Here is a 17673-nt window from a genome sequence, read left to right on the forward strand (position 1 = left end):
TGGCCCCAAGCATTTTGAATAAGAGATACTCAAACTGTATTAATGTGACTAATGTGCAAAACGTGGTGAGAACTACAAATCCTGGTGTCATTTAAAGGCCCACTGCAAAATCATGGTCACACACTACTCCTATAAGCCATATTCAGGAAGTAATCTCATTAAAAATATTTCTTCCAAACAATAAAGATGGTATATTTATTCACTGTTTTATTTCTAGCAGACCTGACAGAGTAAATGTTCAATAAATATTAATATTTCTTGGATTCATCAATGAATGCCTCATCTGCCTCTCTCAATCTGATATCAGATTTTTCCAGCCAAAAGATTTAGGAAGCATATCCAGGAAAGTAGGATAATGTTAAGATAGAAATGGTACTTGATTGCTCTAGATATCAGATTAAGATGGGTAAAGCAAGATTGTTGGTTTGGTACAATGGCTGAGTGGTCAGAAGTCCTGATGGCAAACTATGAGAAAGCATCACCTAGGTGTCTTGCATAAGAGGTGCTGCTACTTCTCCAACCACCAGCCCACCACTGGAATGAGTCATAGCCAAGATGCAGGTTACAATAGCCTTCTGAGGTGGGCTGATGACAACATTTTAGCCACAGGTCACATACAGGCCAATATGAAATCCAAAATAAGCAAGCAACAGTTCCTCCAGATGAGAAGGAAATAGTGAAAGAACTCTGGAAGTATGAAGAATCAGAACAAAAGATCTCCCCCAAAAGGAAATATCAGCCCTGTACCAATGGATACTAACCAAAATGAAAATAATGAAATTACAGATAAAGAATTCCAAATATGGATTATAAGGAAGCTCAATCTAATCCATGAGAAAATGGAAAACCAACTCCAAGAAACCAGAAAAACAATTCAGGAAATGAATTAAAAATTCACTAAAGAGATCAACCTATTAAAGAAAACTGTGATAGAACTTCTGGAAATGAAAAATTCAAAACACAGTGGAAATTTTAAGAACAAAGTAGGCCAGGCAGAAGAAAGAATCTCAGAGCTTGACGACAACTCTTTCATATTAAATCAGTCAGTCAAAAATAATGAACAAGAATTAAGAGGAATGAACAGACCCCATGAGAAATAGATTATGTAAAAGACCCAAATATACAAAGGAATCATAGGCATCCCAGCAGGTGAAGAAAAAAATGCACAAAGCCTGGAAAACCTATTTGAGGGAATAACAGAGGGAAATTACCCTGGTCTCGCTAGAGATTTAGACATCCAGGTACAAGAAACTCAACAGACACCTGGGAGATTAATTGCAAAGAGGCAATCAGCAAGACACATAGTCATCAAACTGGCCAAAGTCAACACAAAGGAGGAACTCCTGTAAGCCATAAGACAAAGTAACTTACAAAGAAAAACCTATCAGGCTAACTGTAGACTTCTCAATAGAGACCTTACAAGCCAGAAGGCATTTGGGCCCCATCCTCAGTCTTCTTAAACAGAACAATTACCAGCCTAGAATTTTGTATCCTGAAAAACTAAGTCTCATAGATGAAGGAAAAATAAAGACCTCTCCAGACAAATACACATTGAGGGAATTTGTCAAGACCAAACCTGCCCTGCACAAAATACTCAGAATTGCATTATATATGGAGCAACACAATGGGCATCTTCTGATGTAAAACCATCCGAAAGCCAAAGTTCAGAGGCCAATAAAGCAATGATACAAGCAATAAAATAAAGCAATAAGGTATAACCAACTGGATGAACAGAATAGCATCCCATATATCAATTCTATCAATCAATTTAATTGTCTTACATTCCCCACTCAAGAAACATAGGCTGAATGAGTGGATAAAAAAATATGAGCCAAGTATCTGCTGGCTCCAGGAAACACATCAAACCAATAAGGACTCTGACAGACTTTAGGTGAAAGTGAAGGTGAAGGGATGGAAAAAATTATTCCATGCAAATGGAAACCAAAAGAAAGCAGGTGTGGCCATTCTTGTATCAGATAAAATTGACTTTACATCAACAATAGTAAAGAAAGACAGATATGGTCATTATATAATGGTAAAGGGAACAATTCAACAACAAGATAAAACAATCCTAAATATCTATGCACCTAACATAGGAGTGCCAGATTCATAAAGCACACCCACTAGACCTAAGTAGAGAGATAAACAGCAACACTATAATTGCTGGGGACTTCAACAGCCCACTGATAGAACGGGACAGATCATCCAAGCAGAAAATAAATAAAGAAACACTGGATTTAAATGGGACTATAGAAAAATTGGGCCTAACAGACGTTTACAGAACATTTCACCCAAAAACTACTGTATATACATTCTATTCATCAGCACACAGTACATTCTCCAAGATTGATTGTATTTTAGGTCACGAAATATGACGTGACCTAAACAACAAATTCAAAAAAATTCACAAAGTCATGGAAATTAAGCAACCTGCACATAACCTCTATACACATAAACTCAAAAACATATAGGAAATGGATGAATTTCTGGAAACACACAACCTCCCAAGACTCAACAAGGAAGAAATAGACCCCAATGACAATCACAGCAACAACAAAAAATAAATAAATGAGACTTTATTAAATTAAAAAGCTTCTGCACAGCCAAGGATATAATTAACAGAACAGACGGACAACCTACAGATTGGGAGAAAATATTCACAAGCTATATATTTGATAAAAGACTAACAAACAGAATCTAACAGAACTCAAGCAAATCATCAAGAAGAAAATCAAGCAACCCCATTAAAAAGGGGGCAAAAGACATGGACAGAAGCTTTTCAAAAAAAGATAGATAAATGGCCAATAAACATATGAAAAAATGCTCAACATCACTAATCATCGGGAAAATGCAAATTAAATCCACAATGAGATATCACCTTACACTAGTCAGAATGGCTTTTATTAAAAAGTCCCAAAACAATAGATGCTGGTGTGGATACAGAGAGAAAGGATTGCTTATAAACTGTTGGTGGTACTGCAAATTTGTACAACCTCTATGGAAAGCAGTATGGAGATGCCTCAAAGTAGACCTACCATTTGATCTCACAATCCTACTGTGGGGTATTTATTTACTCAAAGGAAAATTCATTATATCAAAAATACACCTGCACTCAAATGTTTACTGTAGCACAATTCACAATTGCAAAGATGTGGAATCAGTCCAAATGCCCATCAGTTCATGAGTGGATTAACAGACACAGCCACAAAGAAGGATGACTTACTGAGTTTTGCAACAATTTGGATGGAACTGGAGATCACCATCCTAAGTGAAGTATCCCCAGAATGGAAAAACAAACACCACATGTACTCACTATTAAATTGGAACTAACAGATGAGCACACATGTGCATAGAGGAAAGTAAAACTCAACAGAAATCAAGTAGGAGACAGGAGGGAGGAGGGGATAGGTGAAAACCTACTTAATAGGTACAATGAGCAATATCTGGGTGACAGCCACTCTTATAACCATGACTCAAGCATTAAAAAAAGAGATTCATATAACAAAATTTTTTCATACCTTATAATACTTTGAAATAAAATTTTAAAAAAATAGATTGTTATAACTTTAGGATATTTTATGTAATCCCCCATGGTTATAAGAAAATATCTATAGAATATACATAAAAGAAAATAAGAAGGGAATCAAATGTATCACTACAAAAATTCAATGAAACACAAAAGGGGGCAGTAAGGGAGGAAATTAGAAAAAAACCAACTATATGATGCACATAAAAAAATAAAATAGTAATAGTAAGTCTTGCCTTATTAGCAATTACTTTAATTATAAATGGATTAAACTCCTCAAGCAAAAGACATGTATTGACATAATGAAATTTTATAAAAGCATGATATAACTATATGCTGTCTACAACAGATTGTTTGGATCTAAGGGCATGCATAAATTGAAAGTGATAGGATAGAAAAGATAATCCATGCAAATAATAACCAAATGAAACAGGTACAGCTACAGTACTGTCAGACAAAATAGGCTTCAGGTAAAAAACTGTTACAAGACCCAAAGACCAACATTATAGAATGATAAAAGGGTCAAATCATCCAGAAGATGTAACAATTATAAACATATATGCAACAAGCATCAGAGATCCTAAATATATGAAGCAAACTTTGACAGAACTAGTGGGGAAAATAGACAGCTCTATGATAATAGGACACTTTAATATCCCACTTACAACTGATGATAGTACAACCAGACAGAAGATCAATGAGGATATAGAGGACTTGAACAAAAGTATAGAGCAATTGGACCTACCAGGCATATATAGAACATATTATCTGATAATAACATAATACATGTTTTACTTAAGTATGCTTAGAACACTCTCCAGGATAACCCTATATTAGGCCACAAAATAAGTCTTAATAAATTTCAAAAGGCCGAAATCACACAAATTATCATTTCTAATTACTATGGAATGAAACTAGAAATTAATAGCAGAAAAAAGAGGAAAATACACAAATACATGGAAATTAAACAACTCATTATACAACAAACCACAACATACCAAAATTTATGGGATGTAGCAAAAGCAGTGCTAAGAGGAAAATTTATAGCTGCCGAAGTTTACACTAAAAATGAAGAAAGGGAAGATGGCAGCCTCTACTGGGTGCACACAGCTGTGGTTCTGCTTTGTGCCTTTGGCCTCTTCCTGCTGCTGCTGCTAGGGCTTAAACAGCCAAGGACCTGGCCAGGATACCAGGCAAGGATACCCTGCTTTCCCAGAAGAAGAAGATTCATGATTACAATGATGTGGACATGGCATGTCTTCTGGAAGAAAGATAATGACATAGAAGAAGGAAAGATTTCAGAGCACAAGAGACCCTCACAATACCTGTCGACATCTTCGAGATAGACCCAAGCAAGCCTGAAAGCATATTGAAAATAGCAAAAAAAAAAAAAAAAAGGGAAGACTCTCTTATGATGTTTGTCACTGTATCAGGAAGCCCCCCTGAGAAAGAGACAGAAGAAACCATGAACCTTTGACAGGGCAGTCTTTTCAATGCCAACTATGACATCTACGGTGGGATTGGACCATACTACCTTCATGCTTCACAATGAGAGCTATGCCCGGGAGATCAAGGACGTTTTGATCAGCCAAGACAAGTGTGCTGACAGAACTCTGGAGGAACAGGTATAAAAAGGTAAAAAAAAAAAAAAAAGCAAGACAAAGTCAAAAAAGGAGATCCAAAATTTTGGGCTTTCAATGAAGATAATTCAGCTGGGAATAAAAGAGAAGACCTGTAAGGAGGCAGCCATGGTGCTCTGCAGAGGAACAGACAGACAGAGAGAGCTCCTTGCTGGGCTTGTTGGGTAGGGATCTCAGGGTGAAAAACTGCACACAGGATTACATTCTAGTTTCTTCTAGAAAGAGTCTGCCACATGACCATTTCGTGGTTATTATAAAAATACTGTTTAAAAGGCTTCAAGGAAGACGACAGAGGCTTTATAACTAATATTGGACACTGATAAATTCATGTTTATTATCAAATCACCTTATACAGGAAAAAAAAAGACAAAGTTAGGTTTCAAATAAACTACCTAAAATTATACCTTAAGGAACTAGAGTTTTCAATTAACAATAATCGTGCCTCAGATAAACCTCATTGACTATAATACTGCCACTGTGCCAAACTACCCTAAAGAACTAGAAAAAGAAGATGAAACTAAACCCAATGCTAGTGTAAGGAAAGGAATAGAAGAGAGCAGAGATAAACAAAGCAGAATAGAAAAGCAATAGAGAAAAATCAACAAAACCAAGAGTTGGGTCTTCAAAAAGATCAACACAGTTAACAAAACATTACCTAGATTGACTAAGATGAAGAAGACTCAAATAATATCAGAAATGAAAGAGATGTTACCACCAATTTTTACAAAAAAATAAAAAGATTGTGAGAGAGTACTATGAACAATAGTATGCCAACAAATTGGATATCCTAGATGAAATGGACAAATTTTAGAAACATATAACCTACCAAGACTGAATTGTGAAGAAGTTGAAAATCTTAACATACTTATGACTAGTAAGGAGATTGATTCAGTAATCAAAAAACCTCTCAACAAAGAAAAACCCAGCACCAGAATATTTTACTAGTGAATTCTACCAAGCATTTAAGGAGAAATTGATGCCAATTCTCCTCAAACCCTTCCAGAACACTGAATAGGAAGGAATACTTCCAAACTCAAAGACACTATAAGAAAAGAAAATTATAGACCAATATCTTTAATGAATCTTGATGAAAAATCCTCAAAAAATACTGGAAACAGAATTCAGCAGCACATTAAAAGGATCATACATCATGATCAAGTGGGATTTCTTCCTGGAATGTAAAAGAAGTTTCCACATATGAAAATCAATCAGTATAATACAAAATATTAACAAAATGAAGGCCCAACCCCCCACATGATCACCTCAATTGCTGGAGAAAGTACAGCTGACAAAATTCAACACCATTTTATGATAAAAATACTCAACAAACTAGGAATAGAAGGAAACTACCTCAGCATAATAAAGGTCATTTATTAAAAGCCCACAGCTACATCACAATCTATGTTAAAAGACTACAAGCTTTTCTTCTAAGTTCAGGAACAAGACAAGAAGGCTCACTTTTGCAATTTCTATTCAACATAGTCCTGGAAGTCCTAGGTGGAGCAATTGGCAAGAAAAAGAACAAAAAGGCATCCAAGTTGGAAAGAAAGATGTCAAATTATCTCTGTTCACAGACAGTAGGATCTTATATGTAGAAAACCCCAAGGATTCCACACACCCTCCAAAAGCTGTCAGAACTAATAAATGAATTTAGCAAAGTTTTAGGATACAAAATCAAAACACAAAAATTAGTTGTATATCTACACATTAACAATGAATAATCCAAAAGAGAAGAAAACAATTTCACTTATAATAGCATCAAAAGAATAAAATACTTAGGAATAAGCATAACCAAGCAGGCAAAATATTTTTACACTGACAAACTATAAAATGTTGCCAAACTAAATTAAAGAAGACATCAGTAAATGGAAAGACATCTCGTGCTTATGAATTGAAAGACTTAGTATTGCGAAGATATCAATACAGTCCAATACCCAACATACTCTATAAATACAATGTAACTCCTATCAAAGTCCCAATGATTTTTTCAGAAATAGAAAACTCTATCCTAAAATTCATATGGAATTTCAGCACACTCCAAATTGTCAAGACAGTCATAAAAAGGAATAAAGTTAGAGGCCTCATACTTTTATTTCAAAAATTACTACAAACCTAAAGTAATCAAAACAAACATATAGACTAATGGAATAGAGAGAGCCAGAAATAAACCCTCAAACATATGGTCAAATGATTTTCAACAAAGGGCCAATTCCCAATTCAATGGGGGAAAAGATAGTCTTTCCAACAAATGGTGTTATGAAAACTGGATATCTAAATGCAAAAGAATGAAGCTGCACCCCTAAATAACACTATATACAAAATTAACTCATAATGGATCAAAAACTTAAGCATGTGAACTAAAAATATGAAACTTAGAAAAACATAGGAAAAAAGTCTGATAACATTGACTCTGACAATGATTTCTTGAATATGACACCAAAAAGCACAGGAAACAAAATAAAATATAGATTAAATGGATTACATCAAAATTTAAAACTTTTCTACACCAAATACCATAAGCAGTATAAAAAAGGCAACTCACAGGATGGGAGAAAATATTTGCAAATCATATACTTGATAAGGGATTAATATCCAGAATATATAAAGAACTACTACAATTTCACAACCAAAAAACTCAATTAAAAATAGGCACAAGACTTGACTAGATATTTCTCCAAAGAAAACACACTAATTGCCTACAAACACATAAAATGCTCAATATCACTAAACATTAGGGAAATTCAAATCAAAACTATAATGAGATGCTACCTAAGACAATCATCAGGATAGCTACTATTAAAAAAAAACCCAAAAAACAAAAACAACAAATGTTAACAAGAATGTGAAGAAACTGAAATCTTTATCCACTGCTAGTGGGAATGTAAAATGTTGCAGCCACTGTGGAAAACAGTATGGTCATTCCTTAAAAAATTAAAAATTGAATTACTATATGATCCACCAATTTCACTTCCAAGTATATACACAAAAGAATTGAAAGCAGGGCTCAAACAGATATTTATATGCCCATGTTCATAGCAGCATTATTCACAATAGCCAAAAGGTGGAAGGAACCCAAGGGTCCATCGATGATGAAGGAATAGACAAAATGTGGTAAATACATACAATGGAATATTATTCAGCCTTAAAAAGGAAAGAAATTCTGACACATGCTACAACATGGATGAAACTTGAAGACATTAAGCTAAGTGGAATAAGCCAGTTACAAAAAGTACAAATTATACAGTAGTATGGTTCCATTTATATGACGTACATAGAGTAGTCAAAATCATAGAGACAGAAAGTAGAATGTTGGTTGCCAGGGCCTGGGGGAGGGAGTCGGGATTTTTTGTTGTTTTGTTTGTTTCAGGCTATCTTTGATCTCCTGGGTTCATGGCTGGGACTATAGGTACACGCCATTGTGCCTGGCTTGGAATTTTTTAAATGGCTATAAAAGTTTCAGTTTTACAAGAGATTGATTGCACAACAATGTAAATGTACTTTACACAACTACATGGTACACTTATAAATGGTTAAGATGGTAAATTTTATGTTATATGTATTTTAATATAATAAAAATTTTAATATATCTCCCTAATTGTTGTATACAAGCTTCTATACATGTGCAAAAGCTCAACCTTATTCAATTTACAGTTTGAGTCTTTTATGATCTTGCTAATAATCTTGGTCTACATGGTCCAACAGGTACTGAGAGATTTGTGTGAAAGTCTTCCACTTAGTAGTGGATATTTCCATTTCTACTTGAGTTCCTTAAAAGTTTGCTTTACGTTTTTGACCTATTTTATTAGGTGCATATGAGTTAAGGATTGTATCTTCCCAATTAATTAAATCTTTTACTACATGTAACAACACTCTATACCATTTATATAACAGTTTTTATTTTCAGTCTATATTGTTGCATATTAGTGGAGCTATTCCAGCTTTCTTTTCATTAGTATTTATGTCTGTGTCTACATTCTCTTGTCTGTTGTATTAAATTTTCTTGGTTTATTTGGATTTTTGTATGTTTTGATCTGAAATTGCCTTTATAAACTTTTATTCCTCTAGTTTAAACAAACAATTCTAGGAAGAGAGTTGTTTTCTCTCAGCACTTTGACTACATTATTCTTTTGTCTTCTGGATGCTATTAGTATGGTTGACAAGTTTTCTATCAGTCTAATTGTGCATCCTTTGTAAAATATCTGCCATTTATTTCTGAATACTTTTAAAATACTCTTTTCCTTTGATATACTCTAGTTTTTCCTGATATAAAACTAGTATGGGTTTTATTTATTTGGTTTGTGATTCATTGTATTTTCTGATTATGAAGATTCATGTCATTAATAAAATCTGGAAAATCATCAGCCAATATCTTTTCCTTAATTCTCTTCTTCAGGAACTCCAGTTATGCATATTAGCCCTACTCATTCTTATCCTACAATATTTTCTTTATATTTTACACCATTTACTGTGTCCTATTTTATATATATAATTTCTATAAATCTATTTTCCACTTTACTAATTTTCTCATCAGCAGTATCCTATTTTTTATTTAATTCATCCGTTGAGCTCCTAATTTTGATGATTACTTTTTTTATGTTTAGAAATTCTATTTGGTTCTTTTTCTTTGTTTTTCTTTACAATATCCTGTTCCATTCACACATTTGTCACATCTTCCATCTCTTTCAACATATTAAACCTTACTTTATATTCTATATCTAATAGCTCCTATATCAGAAGGTCTTGGGGATCTAATAATTTTGCTTTTGCTTCTGCTAACATTGTCACATATAATGGTTAATTTCCTTTGTGTTTCAAAATTTTGAACTCAGAAGTCATACCTGGGGTTTCATCTATTAAGAATCCTGCAGAGACTGAGTATGGGACAAGCCCCCGTGGGGAGGTGTATATGCTTCTGACAGGTGCCCTGGGGTCCTCCAAACAAGGACCACTTTAATTTCTCAAACTAGGATTTCCTAGAGATTCAGGTAGTGTAAATGCTAGTCCTAAACCCACACATGGCAAAGGCCTCAATAACATCAGAGAAGGCCTTTTATTCAACCCAGAGCATAGGCCATGAGGGACAAGTGTTTTTGTCATCTCTTTGCCAACAGCTGGATTTTTTTCTAGTCTATGCTTTTACTCAAGATGTATCTACCCCTAGAGGTCCTTTCCTGACTTTAGAGAGGTCTCTAAGTTCCAAATTTCTGGGGATCTAAAGCCCCATCTCCTACCTTCTATTCAGCCATTCGAAGGAAGGCCTCTTGGTTATTAAAATTGACAAATGTCCCTTGGAAGCCACTGTTTCAGGATGAATGTGCCACCCAGGGTTTCAGCTCTCCCCTTGCTTTTGGCCTCTGGCTATTTCTCTTATATTCTTATAATTTTAGCTATGTGTTTAAAATGATGTTTGTTATATTTTATCTAGCATTCCTAGGAGTTTTATATTAGGTGGATTTTCAGGGTATTTATTCTGCCATATTGCCAAAAACAGAGGCCCATCTTGTTACTATAATAGGGAAAAAAATAAGGTTATTTTTTCTTGGAAAATGAAGACATGGAGAAGAGTAGCAGACCAGAGTCCGCTATTATAAAATCTTTATCAGACATATAATTCACATGTTCATTTCTGTTATCTCTTCTTTATTTCCAGTTGCTTTGGCAGAAAATTACTTAAAAGTAGATGGGTGTGGGCTCTTAAAGACATTGCCACTAAGGGCTAGAGGGTGGGGCCAATGGGAAGCTCCATTGTGTTCTGAACTAAAACCAAAGAAGTCCAAACCTGGAAAAAGAAGAACTCCCAGGACCAGAGTGCGACAAGAAAGACAGTAAGAAGGGGAGAAAAAATCAGATTGAGTCCTTAAGAAGAAAATACAAGAAACTCATCAACAGCTGATAAAGGACACAAGGATTGCAAGTTGAAAATACAATATAAATGTTTAGGTAATAAGGGAGAATTCTTCAGCACTCCTAAATAGGCTACTCTTACTCTTAAAACTATTTTTATCTGGCTTATCTCTAAGGTGGACTATGTCATGGATAAATAAGATTTGTTTTCTGACCTTATCAGGAGAGAAAAGTCACAGAGAATTGGAATAACTGGCACCCATGCTACATATTTTTCTATCCCTGAGCCAGGAATGAAATGCTGGATTGACAGATTCTATACCTCTGTCCCTTTGATCTCTCCTCTCCTCCCACCTTACTGAAGAAATAAAGCTCACATTTTAGCACAAGATGTCAAAGAAGAATATCCCAGAGGAGAGAATATTCTAGAGCAGTGGTCCCCAATCTTTTTGATACCAGAGACCCATTTCATGGAAGACAATTTGTCCCACATATGTAGGTTGAGGGGATGGGGCAGAGCTCAGACGGTGATGCATGGCCTGGTACCCAATAGGCCATGGACCAGTACCGGGTCATGGCCTGGGGGTTGGGGACTGCATTTCTAGAGGACATCATCCCGGGCTTTGAGTACAGTCCTATTCAAAACAGGGAAGTCAATGCTGCCCATGGCAAAGACAGCAGGTCAGCACAGTTTTCCTAAATTCACAAAATTAATTTACATTTAGGAAAACAAAAAGAATATCAAAGTGAAAATGTCATTAACCCAGGCTTTAAGCAAACTATACCCCATAAGACAAATATGTCTAGCCACCAACACTTGTAAATACAGGCACACCCCATTTTATTGCCCTTCACTTTATTGAGGTTGACAGATGTTGCCTCTTTTTTTAAATTTTTTTTTAACAAATTGAAGGTTTGTGGAAACCCTGCTTTGATCAAGTCTATTGGTGCCAATTTTTCCAACAGCATGTGCTCACTTTGTGCCTTTGTGTCACATTTTGGTAATTCTTACATTTCAAACTTTTTCCTTATTGTTATCTGTCATGGTGATCCACGATCAGATCCACATCTTCAATGTTAGTATTATAATTGTTTTGAGGTACCACGAACCACACCCACATAAGACAGCAAACTTAATAAATGTTGTGTTCCAACTGCTCCACCAATTGGCCATTCTCCCATTTCTCCCCCTCTCCTAGCGCCTTTCTATTTCATGACACAACAATATTGAAATTAGCCCAATTATTAATAATAACCCTACAATGGCTTCTAACTGTTCAAGTGAAAGGAAGAGTCGCATGTCTCTCACTTTAAATCAAAAGCTAGAAATGATTAAGTTTAGTAAGGAAGGAATGTCAAAAGCCAATGTAGAAAGCTAGGCCCTCAGGCACTAAACTGTTGGCCAAGTTGTGAATGAAAAGAAAAAGTTCTTGAAGGAAATTGAAAGTACTACTCCAGTGAGCATGCAAATGATAAGAAAGAAAAACAGCCTAATTGCTGATATGGGCAAAGTTTCAGTGATCTGGATAGACGATCAAAACAGCTGTGACATTTCCTTAAACCAAAGCCGAATCCAGAGCAAGGCCCTAACAATTTTCAATTTTATAAAGGCTGAGAGAGATGAGGAAGCCGCAGAAGAAAAGGTAAAAGCTAGCAGAGGTTGGTTGATTGAGTTTAAGAAGCCATTTTCATAACATAAAAGTATAAGGTGAAGCAGCAAGTACTGCTGTAGAAACTGCAACAAGTGATCCAAAAGATCTAGCCAAAGTCATTGATGAAGGTGGCTACACTAAATAACGGATTTTCCACATAGACAAAGCAGCTTTCTATAACAAGAGGATACCATCTAGAACTTCCATAGCTAGAGAGGAGTCAACGCCTGGCTTCAAAGCTTCAAAGGACAGGCTGACTCTCTTGTTCGGGGCTAATGCAGCTGGTGACTTTAAGTTGAAGCCAATGTTCATTGATCATTCCCAAAATCCTAGGGCCCTTAAGAATTATTATGCTAAATCTACTCTTCCTATGCTCTAGAAATGGAACCACCAAGCCTGGATGACAGCCCATCTGTTCACAGTACATCTGTTTACAGCACAGTTTACTGAATATTTTAAGCCCACTGTTGAGACCTACTTCTTAGACAAAAAGGGTTCTTTTGATAAACTATTGCTCATTGACAATGTACCTGGTCACTCAAGGGCCCTGATGATTTACAAGGAAATGAATGTTTTTGCTTTCATGCTTGCTAACACAACATCCACTCTGCTGCCCAAGGATCAAGGAGTCACTTTGACTTTCAAGTCTTACAATTTAAGAAATACATTTTATAAGTCTATAGCTGCTGTAGACAAGTGATTTCTCTGATCCATCTAGACAAAGTAAACTGAAATCTTCTGGAAAGGATTCACCATTCTAGATTCCATTAAGAATATTCATGATTTGTGGGAGGAGGTCAAAATATCAATGTTAACAAGAGTTTGGAAAAAGTTGATTCCAACCCTCATGGATGACTTTGAGGGGTTCAAGACTTCAATGGAGGAGGTAACTGTGTATGTAGTGGAAATAGCAAGAGAACTAGAATTAGAAGTGAAGCCTGAAGATATGACTGACCTGCTGCAATCTCATGATCAAACTTGAACAGATGAGGAGTTGTTTCATATGGATAAGTAAAGAAAGTGGTTTTTTGAGATAGGATCCAAGCCTATGAAGGATGAAGATGCTGTGAACATTGCTAAACTGACAACATAGTATTCAGAATATTTCCTAAACTTAGTTGATAAAGCAGTGGCAGGATTTGAAAGGATTGACTCCAATTTTGAAAGAAGTTCTACTGTGGGTAAAATGCTATCAAACAGAATCACCTGCTACAGAGAAATCTTTCATGAAAGAAAGAGTCAATCAATGAGACAAACTTCATCACTGTCTTATTTTAAGAAATTGCCACAGACACTGCAACCTTTAGCTACCACCACCCTGATCATTCAGCAGCCATCAACATTGAAGCAAGACCCTCCACCAGCAAAAAAGATTACAACTTGCTGAAGGCTCAGATGATTGTTCACAATTTTTAGCAAGAAAGTATTTTTAAAATTAAGGTATGTACATTTTTTAGACATAATGCTATTGCACACTTAACAGATTGCAGTATAGTATACACATAACTTATAAAACTTATGCACTGGAAAACCAAAAGTTTGATGTGACTCGTTTTATTGCAATGTTTTATTGCAGTAGTCTGGAACTAAACTCACAATATCTCAGAGGTATGCCTATAAAGTTTTATTGGAACACAGTCATAGTCATTATTACCTATGGCTGCTTCCCCACTACATTGGCAGAGTTGAGTAGTTGTGACCATGTGACTTGGACACCCAAAATATGTACTATCTGGCTCTTTACAGAAAAGAGTTTGCCAACTCCGTCATGACTCTATTTCAGTCTTCTTGTCTAATCATTCAGTATGACAAATCAAAGATAATAAAGCTGTCTCAAAGAACATTTCCTCATTGTTTTGCTGGAGATATCCCAGCCTTTATTTTCTTTCTTTTCTCCAGTATACTACTATCCTGCTCTCTCTATACCATGATTTCTTCATTTGTAAAAGGGAATATACTTAGTACCTAGTTCGCTGGGTTACTGTGAGGATTAAAGGAGATAGGATAAAGTACTTCATGTAGCACTCGGCACACTGTAAATACTCAGTACATGGTGGCTGTGATTAAAATGCATGCATCCATCCAGCATACATTTACCGAGTTTGTTATGGAGTTGTGCCCTCCCCCCAAATTCATATTTTGAAATGCTAACTACAGCAGTACCTCAGAATGAGACCTAGGGTCTCATTTGGACATAGGGTCTATATAGAGGTAATCCTAGGGAGACTGGGGACCTAGGGTCTCCTATTTGGACATAGGGTCTATATAGAGGTAATCAAATTAAAAAGAGATCATTCATGTGGGCCCTATTATGAGAGGAGAGAATTTGGACACGGAATCTGACAAAAGGAAGACAAACCTGGACACGGGGAAAATGGCCATTTACTAGCCGAGAGAGAAGCCTGGAACAGGCCCTTCCTTTGCAGCTCTCATAAGGTACCCACCCTGCCAACACCTCGATCTCCGACTTCTAGCCTCCAGAACTGTCAAACAATAAATTTCAGTTAAGCCACCTAGTTTGCGATACTTTGTTATAAAAGCCCCAGCAAACTAATACAAATGTCTATAAGAAAAACAAAAACAAAAATCAGGTAGTGATGGGGCACAACAAGAAGGTACTGCTTTGGATTAATAACTCGCTTCTCTGAAACGACGTTTGTGCCGTGAGCTGAATAGTTACAAGGGGCAAACGGTATGACACCTGAGAAAACATAGTCCAGCCGGAAGAAATAAGTGAAAAGGCTCTGGAACAGGAATGAGTTTGCTAGTACAGCTCTTATCTCTTCTACTTTTGTTTTCTGGAACACAGATGATGTAGATGTGATGTCTGGAGCTTTAAGAGCCATCCTGGGATAATGAGGCAACCAGCATAAGGTACAATGCCAACATGCTAAGAGAAAATAAGAAGAATTTGAGCACTTCGTGGAATCACGAAACAGCTACACCAATACTACTGATTGCCTACTCAGAATTTCTTGTTCTATGAGAAAAATAAATCCTTTTTTGTTTAAGGCACTATTAGTCAGTTTTTCCATTACTTAGAGTCAAAAATATTCTTAACAGATATAAGATTGTCCAGTGCGGCAAAAATTACTAGACTTTGACAATTTTTAATCTGAGGAACAACAAAATCTAATTAGGTTTCTAAAAGAACATTCTAAGAGATTGAGAAATGTAGAAATGTGATCATGTAATTTAGAAATAGGTCTTTTAAGGCTTTGCAGCCCATGATAATTTTGAATTTTGTTCTAAATTAATAGGAAGCTATTATAGGAATTGTCAAATCTGATTTGTTTTTTTATTTTTGAGACAAGGTCTTACTCTGCTGCCTGGGCTGGAGTGCAGTGGTGATGCAACCTCTAACTCCTGGGCTCAAGCAATGTTTCTGCCTTAGCCTCTTGAATAGCTGGGACTACAGGTACACACGATCATGCCTGGCTAATTTATTATTTTTTGTAGAGATGGGTTCTTGCTTTGTTGCCCAGGCTGGTCTCAAACTCCTGACCTCAAGTGATCCTCCCGCCTCAGCCTCCCAAAGTGCCAGGATTTATAGGCATGAGCCATGGCACCCGGCCTTGATTTGTATTTTTAGAGGATGCCCTTGGTTGCTGAGTTAGGAGATCAGTTGGGAGACAATTATAGTAGCCAGGAAAAATATGATGGTGGATTGACAAGGGTGATGTCAATAAAGAAAGGGAAAATTGGAGGGAAAAAAATATTCTACTACTGGAAGCAGAAAAACCTGTTAGCTATCAAAGTCATCAAGGTGAGGAATGATGGTGGTTGACATCTGATAGATTTGGGAAACATTTTTGATGTAGTCTTGAGTAGATTTGTTAATGAATTGGATTTGGATGTGGAGTGAAGGGAAAGAAAGACAGGAGATGAGAAGAGCTCATTTTTTTATCTGAGCAACTAGGTGGATGGAGATGATACTATAAGTAGGTCAGTGTGAAATTAAGAGTCTGTTTTCCCCCATGTTAGGTTTCAGATCTTTATAAAATGAGGATATCAAGTAGGCACTGGATATACAAACGTGGCATTCAGGGACACTGTTATACGTGGCTATATAAATTTGGATGCATCTGCATACATATGCAAGAGTGGATGTGATCCCCTAAAGAGAGAAAAGAAGCCAGCCCGTCCCAAACCAAGCTCTGGTATTTGCCAGTCATTTAGACATTGATCAGGGAAGTAGGAGATGCACACAGGTCAGAAAGTCAGGACATTTGGATTTGGCAAGATGATAGACTTTGAAAACACAATATCAGTGGCTTGATGGGGTCAGAACCCACTCAAGTGGGTTATAGAAATCATTAAGTATTTTTAAAAACAAAAACAAAGAGCACAAAACAGTGATCATATCATAATGGGTGATGTGGGAGAAATACAAGCACTTCCCCTGAGAGCTACATTCTCTCTTTTCACTTGCCTTTTTTTTTTTTTTTTAACTGTTTTTCCCTCCTGTTTCCCTTTTGGCAACATGGTCCCTTGGGCTAGTGCCCGAAGCCCAGCATGAAATGAATGGTCTGGGGGCTCCAAGTGTGGTGGTCCAAGGCAGGGGGTGGACATCATCCTTCCCGTTGCTGCTTTTCTAATTGCACAGCAGGACTGAAAGCTATTTGATCATGGTCAAAGACATAATTCCAAATTTTCTGACTCTTTTGTATGTCAAATCTTCAGCTCACATCACCTTCATTTCATTTAATTTACTTAGTTTCTCAAAAGCAGCAGAGAACGCGTTGTGTTTGTGTCAGTTTATTTTAATGTATAATGAGCTATTCAAATGATTGCACATCACACATTCAAATTTGGTTGAATGTGTAATCATTTAAATGAACACAGGTGCCACGTGTCTGCGTGTGCCTGGAAAAACCACCCTCTGTGCTTCATGTGGAAGGAAGATGATGTACTGGCTGTACAAACCTCATGTCTTAATTTCTTTCTCATTTCATTCTTCCTCAACTGCTTTGTTTCTTTTTTACCCAGTAAAACATGCTGAACCCTGGGA

The 17673-nt window shown here is 36.3% G+C and overlaps 1 pseudogene; it reads right to left on the reverse strand.

The window, feature by feature from the left end:
- Window positions 1-5544: 5544 nt before the first annotated feature.
- On the reverse strand, window positions 5545-5653 carry LOC142873493 (uncharacterized; annotated as a pseudogene).
- Window positions 5654-17673: the final 12020 nt, after the last annotated feature.

This window comes from Microcebus murinus, chromosome 10 (assembly GCF_040939455.1).
Source record: "Microcebus murinus isolate Inina chromosome 10, M.murinus_Inina_mat1.0, whole genome shotgun sequence".
Classification (NCBI taxonomy): domain Eukaryota; kingdom Metazoa; phylum Chordata; class Mammalia; order Primates; family Cheirogaleidae; genus Microcebus; species Microcebus murinus.